We start from the raw sequence: 10773 nt of genomic DNA, 5'->3' as shown, positions 1-10773 counted from the left end.
CAGGATCATGATCTGCCATAAGCTACCACTACTAACACCATCCATAAATTCATGCTTGACATGCTGCAGCATGTTCTATTATAGATCACACATGGAAAATGGAAATCCCCCCTGTGGTGTCTTTGTGCTGTTGGAGGTCTGTGTGGACACTTCAGCATATTAATGTCTTCAGGTTGGTCAGACATTTTGACAGCTTCGATCATGCAGGTGCTCCATTACTTAATGATATACTTTAAATCTGAAAATGTTCAGAAGTTGGTGTCAGATACTGGAGCATCGTTTCAGAGGTCTAGTCTATGCCTGGATAGGACAGTAGCAAAAGAGGAACCTACTCAAAATTAGGTGGGTGATATTAATGTAAATGCTGATTAGTGTGGATGAAGCATACCATTTAAGCTCGAGATTTCAATGTATCTGCAGAGAATACATATTTTCAAAAAGACTTTTTATGTCCTTTTATGATTGTTCCTGCATATGGTGCAAAATAGACAGCTGCCTGTACAAATAGAGATGGGAAGAGAAGACCGAGGACGTTGTTAATGTCACAGAAGCACTTATGTCCCTTTTTTTGTGGCGTGGTATTTGTATTGTGTGCTCTGCCAATACAGAGAGGTTGTGTATTGGAACTGGATTGCGCATTGGAAGCCCACAGAATAAGAAAAGAGAAGCAATTGTCACACTCACAATGGCCTTTTTGATAAGAACAGCAGCAAATTCAACAGAGTTTAAATGTCAAATGTGTGATGTCCTTCGATTTGTCTGTCATTCTCTTCCAGAAAGAAAAACAGAATCTCAGTACTGGAGAACTTTTATATTCCTACAATGAAAATAGATTTATTTTTATGGAAAGTCTATAAAAACAAATGCAACAGTTGATGAGTTAATAATGGTCCCTGTGAAAGGATGCAGTCAGCGTGGCACTGATCTGTTCTCTGAAGCCAGAATAACAGGGAGGATGGAGTCTATCCCAGAGTAATATCTGATAGGAACACATCCCCTGACAGACAGACAGACAGACACACTTCCCAAATAGGATTTGGAATAGCAGAATTCGTTTTCCCAGGGTCTCCAGATGAGGTAGAGAGAGTGTGTGTGGAAATTCTGCAGCGTCGCTTGTGGGGCTTTATGCATGAGGAAATATATGAACTGGAAACACAGTGGCAGTGTCTTCCTCAGTGGAAAAAAGCCAAACAATGACACAATTCCAGTCTTTATTTTGTTGCCTTTTATCAAAGACTGCCCTTTGTAACCATTGAATGGCAGTGGTTAGTTCCAGGGAACCACATCAAAGTCAACTTAGAAGTGAAGTCCATCATTGTGTGGCCCTGTGGATGTGTGTCCAGAGGTGCTACAGACAACTTATCATGTGGATGTGTGTGTGTGTGTGTGTGTGTGTGTGTGTGTGTGTGTGCGTGTGTGTGAAGGCCTCTGGTAGAGTGACTCATCTCTCAACGTGAATAGCAGTAATTTATACTGTAGCTGTCTTCTTGCAGGCAGGGCTGGATCACAGGTTGAGCTGGTCCACACTTCCTGCATGGTGACAGGCGCGAGAATGAAAAACGTCCCCGTCTGGATGCTGGTCTGTGATGAAGTGCCACGGAAGCTCAGCCTTTCAGATGATCTACTGTAAAAGTACATGCCAAAAATAATCTGACCATGAGGTTCAAGGCTCCTAAGAAGACAGGAGGAGATTAGTTTTCTAATTTCCCCAATATATAATGCATTTTTGCAAAGCCTTGGATGAAACATGTGTCAAATGAGCTGTCAGCCTTCTGTGCTCCATTGTTTGGAGGGCTTCACTGTCCATTAGGTGATCCATGAATACAAAGAAGAATGCAATGACTCTGCCAAAGTAGCTGAGCGAGCTTCCGCATCCCCCAAGAAGCAGAATATCTTAGTCCTGAAGTCGTAATAAGAGTTTCTTCATGGGAAGTCTTGACAGATTGGAGTATCCCAGTAGCACCAGAGGAACATTCATGCTCAGTGCTTGTGAATACTTGACAGATTCTGCAGGAATCAGCTAGACACCCACATTAAGGGATCCGCTATCTATTTAACCATTTTTAAACGGAGCTGAGCCAAGGCTGGCTCCTGAGTGGGAGTGGAATTGATAGTTAATTGAGCTCAATGCACAAATTATGCCAGCCGCATTTCACTGTGTCCTATTCTCAGCCTGTCAATCTGCTTTTCAGAGATGTTGTTCTGAGATCTGGTCTGAATTCAATTCCATTCAAAATTCCATTCCATTCCATCCAAATTTATTTTAATTTTCCCCAAAACATAACAGAACAAGATGAATGAAGTTCTGTTGCAGGGAGACAGGGAGAGGAGAAGTCTGTGAATTGAGGAGACGAACACTCCTGGGAACAAAGGTCACTCTCCTTTGCTGTGTCCTGCATCCTGCACAGCAAAGCCATCGTCCCAAGGGAAGCCACTCAAACTCCGGGATCAGAGGACGGGAGGGGCTCTGTACGATCCTGAATGCTGCTCGCACAAAGATGAAAGTACTCTGATCGGGAGTCCAATCATGTTAGAGCAGAATTTCCCTGTGTTGTGCAGAAGGGCTTGTACTGCAGGCTGATGGAGTGATACCAGCAGACAATGGAAAAACAAATGACACTCTCTGTGTAGGAGCAGAAGGTCCTGAGTAAGCAGTAACATCAATGGCTTTTGTAAGATCTGTGTGTGTGTACTTGGACAACTCAAAGATTGTTACAAAATGTAAAAAAAAACTGAAATGAAAAGTTATTTCTTTTATTGAATTGAAAAACATGGGCCAGCCTGGTAGTGGGCTTGTGATTTTCATAACATACCCTGTCTATGTTGTTAGATCTCTGCTTCTCTTAATCATATGAACATATATTAAGTATTTATTACTTTGAATATACTGTTTAACGGGGCCACTGGGGATGCACATGATAGTGTATTACCAAGTCAATGATGCAAACTGTGGCGACCCCTAATGGGAACAGCCTAAGGGGAAGAAGAAGACTTTGAATATGTATTTAAAATCTTTGTTTAATTGATCTAATATTGTAGGATAAATACTTAAACAGGCCAACTTAAGTAAGGGTAATGACAGTCATCACATTCCGCCATGGTAGTTGGCTATTACCAAGTGGGAGGAGATACAATGTCGCTCTGGACAACAAGGTTCCATCCGATGCTCCACAGCATGATGAGCTGATGCTCAGAGAGCCGCGATAGACCAAGACAGGACATCATTCAGCAGTTCTAAAATGGGAGTGCTACTTATCCTTGGCTAATAAGACAGAAGACTTCAGGTCAAATCAGACTCTTCCTCTCTGGGTGCATCCCACACGTGAGATTGGTTATCACCCACTGGATGTGTGTGGGAATGGTACTTTGCTCAGTGGCAACTTGGTGGATCTGGATTTGAACCAGCATCCTTCTGATTAAGGGACCACTTGCTTAACCACTCGGCCACCACTGCCCAAAGGCACATAATGAGGTTGGTGGCACATTTTGCAGTCTATGAGCTAATGTTCTCTCTTTATTCTCCTGGACCTTGTTAGTTCTATGTAAAGTACAATACACCATCTAACTAAATGCCCTTTACACGTTCACTTTACATGTGCACTTATTTAGCTAATAAACCCAGTATATGGACACTGTGTGGCATTTCATTTGCATTTCATTTACTTACTTAATTTACTTCTTGTACCTTAATGTTTAATGACAAGTGTCCAAACCAGCAATCCCATGACCAAAACCCAGCAAAAAAGAGTGTTCATGCTGGTTGGTCTGTAGAGAATTCTTGTTATCAATCTTTATCAGATCTTTTTAATCTTAGCAGCAAAGTAATTTTACCGGCAGTCTGTGTGCAGGATTGAAGAAAAAACAAGTAAAATCAGCATTTCTGTTGAAAGTGTCTTCAAGATCTGAGCACGTGAACACATGAGGGTGTTATGCTATCTAGCTGAACACCTCCCCTTGTGTGGCACCCCTTCAGTTGTAAGGGTAAGGGTGACATGCCAGAAAAAGATCATGCACCACCATCTGTCAGTACTGTCTGACTCCATTTGAAAGTGAGACATTAATGTAGCTGACCCTGCCAGGTGGGGCTTAGCAGCTTACTTTGGAAAGCTGACAGATATATCATCCCCAAAAGCCCACAGAGACTGGAGATTCGCGACCCTTCATCACACTGCATACCTAAATACCAGCAGTGCAATACCGTGTGATTCAGTGCAGCTCAGCCCTGCCGCTGGCATTTTGCGGTAGGCAGAGCATGTCCAGGAATGGCATTTGGCAGCCACTTCCCAATAAGCCCAATATGGGAGCAGTGCACACTGGTCCTCATGCAGACATGTAAAGTAAACACATACAAGACAAGGTAGAATGACAAATGACAGTGACACTGCATAGACATAGGTTGTGGTGTTTGTGTGGAGGTTACCTGTCTTCAAATCTTGAGATCCCTGCAGAAAGTGAAGTGAAAGTGAAGAGATTGTCATTGTGAAACAATGCAGCACAGCACAAGGTGACACAATGAAATGTGTCCTCTGCATTTAACCATCACCCTTGGCGAGCAGTGGCCATCCATGACAGGCTGCGTGGGGACGGTGCTTTACTCAGTGGCACCTTGGCAGATTGGGAAACCTTCTGATTATGGGGCCGCTTCCTTAACCGCTAGGTCACCACTGCCTGCTGTTCACCACTTGAACACAAAGCTCTTTGTGTTCAAACACAAACGAGACAGGCCTGCTCCATTGGACAGAGCTGTCAGTGTTTTACAAGGTCCACATGAAATCTGCGAAAGCCTGTGGTGGTAAAGCTTTTTATGCCAAATATTGCTGAAACTGAACAAGTTGCTTTTCAAATTAAGGTTTAGAACCATCTCAAGAATTATCAGAAGAAATGGACAGCACCTGAGGGGGGCAGTGCTGGTCTAGCGGTTCGAATCCCGATCCGCCAAGGTGCCACTGAGCAAACCACCGTCCCTACACACTGCTCCCCTGGCCTTGTCATGGCTGCCCACTGATCTCTAAGGGTGATGGGTTAAATGCAGAGGAAACATTTCACTGTGTGCACCGTGTGCTGTGCTGCTGTGAATCACAATGACTATCACTTCACAGCATCGCGTCACATCAAAGGGTCTGAATTCTTAGGACCATGTGATATTTCAGTTTTTCTTTGGTAATAACTCTGTGTTTTTCTGTCTACATGGGGTGCTGTGTGTACATTAATGAGAAGCAGAATGACCAAAGCACTTTTTATTCCTGTCATCGGAAAAAAAATCAAAAATAAAAATTTAAGGTGGTCTGAATACTTTCTGCACCCACTGTTTGTTTGCTAAAGAAAGAACAAAAAGCACCATTTGTTAATAAGGAGTTATTGAACATTTTCACAGTTTGCTTCATTTTGGCTTTATTTTGTTGGACCATGCAATTCAGAATTTGGTTCTTTTGTGGCCAACTGTCCTATGACATGAAGATTTCACTTTGTGAGATTATTTAACATTAATACGAGTTCCCCTAGCCTGTCTATGGTCCTGTAGTCGCTAGAAATGGTGTAAAGAGTGCTTTGGTCATTCTGCTTCACTGTTCGATCTGGAATTTGCCCCCTTATGTTGTCACAAGGGGAAAGGTTACCCTCCTGTTTCTCATGCTTTTTCCGTCCAGAGAATTTCCAACCCTTCCCCTAAAACAATATCTCCACTGACAAATGTGCAAAGTTTTGCAGATGCTCTGTGATTGGTTGTAAAAATGAGCACAAATGTATTTTTAGTTCTGTCATGTGAGATCTTATTTTTCTGGAAAAATGCAGACACAACTTCCTGTCTTCACCAAACATTGTGGTTGGTGAATGGTGTTGATGACGTCAAATGCTCAACTTCTATAGGCCGCTCTTCAACTCGTCCCGCCTCTCTCCTCCTCATTATCATTTAAAGCTACAGACACTGAAACGGCCCGTCCTGGGGAAATCTCATTGTGGGACTGGATCAAAGTGACTGTAATTCTGCTCCAAGGCTGAATTTCATAAAGAGACTTCAGATACAGTATTAGGAGACCACTAATACCTATATAAAACAAGTTCCGTTTATCTATAGAGCACCTTTAAACAACCAGTTGACCAAGGTTCTTTACAAGGTAATGTGTACATAAAATTGACAGCTAAGAACTAATGCAAGTAAGCATAAAACATTTAGAACATAAAATAAACAAAGCATAAAAGCAGGACATAAAGCAAGAAAACATAACCAGAGCACATAAAAAAATAAAAGTAGAAAAAATGACAATAAACATCACTCCTTACCCAGTACTGACTTCTTCTGTCTTTAAAACCTAGAGTGGGAGCAGATCTGATATACCAGGGAAGGTTGGTTCCACAGCTTGAGAGCTGTGACCCCTCTATCTCCTCGAATCTTTAGCCTAGTCCTAGGGGTGGTCAAGAGCAGCTTATCAGATGATCAAAGTAGATGTGGAGAAGGTCACAGAGGTACCGAGGTGCTGACCCATTAACAGCTTTAAAAACAATCAGCAAGATCTTAAAAATTTATCCTAAATTTAACTAACCAATGAACTGAGGCCAGAATCGGCGAAATGTGATCCCGCATTCGCTTGCCAGTGAGAAGACGGGCACTAGCTGCAGCCGATGGGTTAAAGACAGCCCAATACCAAAGTATAATTACAGTAATCCAGCCATGGGGTGACAAATGCATGGGTTTGACCTTGGATATAGTACTTAATTAGTTTGAATATACAATATACCGCCTAAAAGTTTAATAACACAACTAGTGCTGTACTGGATTTATGACTAATCCTGTTTTACATCTAGTAATTCAAAGTAACTAAGTAACTTTTAATATAAGTACATTTTAAATTAAGTACTGTTTGTACTTTTACTCAATTAGATTTTTAGATGGGTACTTTTGCTTTTACTTGAGAAGAATTGAAGCAAAGTAAAGATACTTTGACTTAATTACATTTTTTTCACCTCTGCAATGTACCCGTCATTTATAATCCCACTGTACAAGCCTGTGGGGGCAGAATTATGATAATTGCATACTAAAGACATAAACAGACAGATAGAAAGATAGACCTGTCCTGTCTCTAGCTGTGACTAAGGAATGAAAGGACCCAGCTGTTCAGGGGCCCTGTTTCTTTTTTACTTGTTCCCAGCCACCTTCAACTCTAATTTCTACCACCGTTTCGCTTTCTTCACCTTGATCCCACACGTCTGAATTATTATTATTTCCTTTTGTTAACTGCCTAACTTTATCCAACTCTTTTAATTTCTTGCCTAGAGGCTATGTCTGCTTTGTTTGCTAAGTCCCACTTTTAAGATGTAGAGTCTGTGTTTGTAGAAACCTACCTATGGGTATGTGTTTTTTCTTCAAGACCCTCACACCTGTCTACTCTTCTTAGTTGGATCCCTTCCATCAACACCTCAGCAGGTACTGCCTGTCCTGGCCAGTCTACTGTGTGTGTGTGTGTGTGAGTGTGTGTGTGTGTGTGTCTTCAGACATGGTGTATCTACACACATACATACATCTCCTCAGCTTCAACATCATCTGGAGTCTGTTACTTAAACCCGATCCAGTCAAATAACCAGTTTTTCATTTAAACAAGAATGTTACCACATCTGAGATAAAAAAGCAAAATATTTTAACCCAACACAAAACATACTAAATGTGTGGGATGTACTTAAAAGGATATAAAAACGGGATGTAATACCCAAAAAACAGTACTTAGCCATGAGATGCCCCCATAAAAGATTACATTTCTCAGTAAGAAGGGGATACAATACGCCTCCCAATTTCCTCTAAAGGAACCTTCTGCAGAGTACAAACCTCCCAGGGAGCAGCACAAAGGTGGTGGCAACGCCTGTCTGTGTGAATAGCTCCTGTCTGTGTAATGCCTGTAATATGTTGCTGAGAGGAAACCAGCAGAGACAATGGAACACAAAGAAGTCGATGTGATATGAGGAATTAAATTTTATATAAAAACGATGGGAAGCCAAAGAAAGATTAGCAAATAAATTAAATAAGCTGGTGCAAGTGACTGGAGTTCTTCCCCATTCGGCGAGTGCTGATGAGAGCCGAAGTGAGGTAAGCTCCGGGGATGGATTTCATTGTGTTTGATGTTTCCTTTTGCCCTCTGAAAACTCTTAGAGGTCGGGCTGGAAGTGGAAGGACCGATGGAGGGGGTGGAAAGTTCAGGGGGATGGGGAGAAAAGGTTATTATAGGACAGGAGCCAGCAGAGCCTAAGAGAAAAAGCATGTAGGAAAACTGTACAGGTTAACAAAGATGATGTGTTGATGGAGCCAGGGAGAGATAGAAAGACATATTGACTAAGATAAATAGAGCGAGAGCGAGACACAGCATAAGATAGCATTATGCACTTTGTCATCTCTGTAGCCAAATGAGCTCACATGCACAGGGGTCTTACTAGGTGAATAGAAATATTTGCATAAATTGCATACATCTGCACTAAAGAATTGGATGCTGAGACACGGGGAATGAGTGCAGCTCAGAGAAAAGGAGAGCGGTTTGCTCTGTCGAGAGTCCATAGGGCAGATCCATTTTCAGTGAGAGGCTGAGAGACGGACAGAGAGGGAAGATCGTTGGGCGGTGGAGGACGCTTCTCTACCTCTTCAGTCTGTTCTCTCATCTGTGTGTACCTCCAACCCAGAATGCACTTGACGCTCAAAACAAGGCAAAAGAGAACAAATCTCTCTGAAACGTCTTCTGTTAGAACACCTAACATGTGCATGCAAAGTGGATCAGTCATACCATCATGACTTCTGATAGGTGATGTGAATAACATTGATTATATTATTGCAAGGGCACCTGGAGGTGGGTGAGGCATGTTAGACAGTAGGTGAACATTTTGTCTTGAGCTTGGAATGATAAAAAAAAGCTGAATGTCCACTAAGTTTAATTATGATAATCTGTTATTACAGCAAAACAAGAAAGGGCAAGAAAATGATTAGCCCCCTGGCCATTAATAGTTAATAGTGTATCTTTTCTGAGCCACAACTGACGTCAGTCTCTTAGAGAAGTTATTTACTAGGTCGGCACAGGTCTGCTGAGGGATTTTGGCCCATTCTTCCATTACAAATAGTTCTAGCTGGTCCAAATTGCGTGGTTTCTGAGCACGGTCATTCACTTTAAGTACCTGCCACAGATTCTCAGTAGGATTGAGGTCTGGCCTCTGAGCAGGCAACTCCAGGATCTTGGTTTTGGTGTCTTTGAGGAACTGTTGGACTAATATGCTTTGGGTTATTGTCTTTTTCAAGATTCAAGATAGATTTATTGTCACATACCATGTACTGAAATAGTGTTTCACACAGACCCCCCGTAGTGCAATCATAAAAGAAAGAAAAAATATATATATATATACAAGTATAACAATGTTAAACTAAAACTAAAACTTAGATGCTGTACAGACTATAAAAGAAAATTGTAAAACTTTCTGTACATTGAACAAGGACAAACAGAACCACATCATGTAGGATGCTTGTAAGTGGATATGTTGAATGCTTCAAACCGGACACACAAGGCAAACATGTGCAAAATGAGCAGAGATGTGCAAAATGGGCCAGATGTTAGGAGGTCCATAAGGGTGGAAGTGTATTGATTGTTGAGTTTATTTTTTTGGTGATGGTGGTGCATTGAGAGCTCTGACTGCTTGTGGGAAGATGCTGTGTAACCGTCTGCCAGACGGTAGGAGGGAGAACAGGGCATGTGAGGGGTGGTAAGAGACCTTTACATTGTTGCAAGCTCGATTGATGAGGTTTCTGTTGTTCTGTTGTAGAGCTGAGAGATGGGTGGAAGTGAATCCCAGATGATGTGCTGTCTTGTTGGGAGACCCAGCAATGACACAAGCCTAGATTACAGGCAGATATTTTCATATTCTCCCTCAAAGTGTCAACCTAATTTTCTTTTTTTCATGATGCCATACACCTGAACAAGGTGATTTGTGCATGAGGCTATAGAACAGCCCCACAGCTGCAGTCCCACCACCATGTTTAACTGTGGGAACTGTGTTCCTAGGGATGAAGGATACTCCCATTCTTCAGCAAACATATGCAGCATCCGTGTGCCCAAATAGTTCCAGTTTAGTTTCATTAGACCAAAGCACTTTTCAAATATTCATGGGCAAACTTCAGTCAGGCTCTGACGTGCCGCTCTTTGAGTAAAGGGGTTCTCTGGGATGATGGCCATGACATTCACCACAATGAGTCTCTGAAAATTTCTCAAAATCCAGGTTGGTTTCTTTGCCTCCTTGTACTTGACAATTACAGCAGTAGGGCAGGGACGGTGACACAATGAAATGTGTCCTCTGCTTTTAACCCATCACCCTTAGTGAGCAGTGGGCAGCCATGACAGGCGCCCGGGGAACAGTGTGTGGGGACGGTGCCTTGCTCCGTGGCACCTTTGCGGTTCAGGGATTTGAACCTTCTAATTATGAAGCCGCCTCCTTAACCGCTTACTGAATGTTGTTAGGGAGCCAATTGACTGCATATGTGTGGTTTCAAAGCTGATTGGTACATTACTGTAGGTGTGTTTTGAAAGCGAACATTCATGTGGGGCTAATATTTTTGGCCACCCTATTTTTTTACTATATTTTTTGCTATATTTTCAAAACAGGTGAAGTTTCACCAATGCTGCAAACATTGGGAAGAAGTTTAAGAAAATATTCCATAATTCCTGGTGGCATAATAATTTTTGGCCTCAGCTGTAGGAATTTAAGAGTGGTATACCTTGGGAATACATGGCACCTGGATGCACTATGGAAATAAGC

This window comes from Denticeps clupeoides, chromosome 12 (genome assembly GCF_900700375.1).
Source record: "Denticeps clupeoides chromosome 12, fDenClu1.1, whole genome shotgun sequence".
Classification (NCBI taxonomy): Eukaryota; Metazoa; Chordata; class Actinopteri; order Clupeiformes; family Denticipitidae; genus Denticeps; species Denticeps clupeoides.
Note: the sequence above shows the minus strand (reverse complement) of the source record.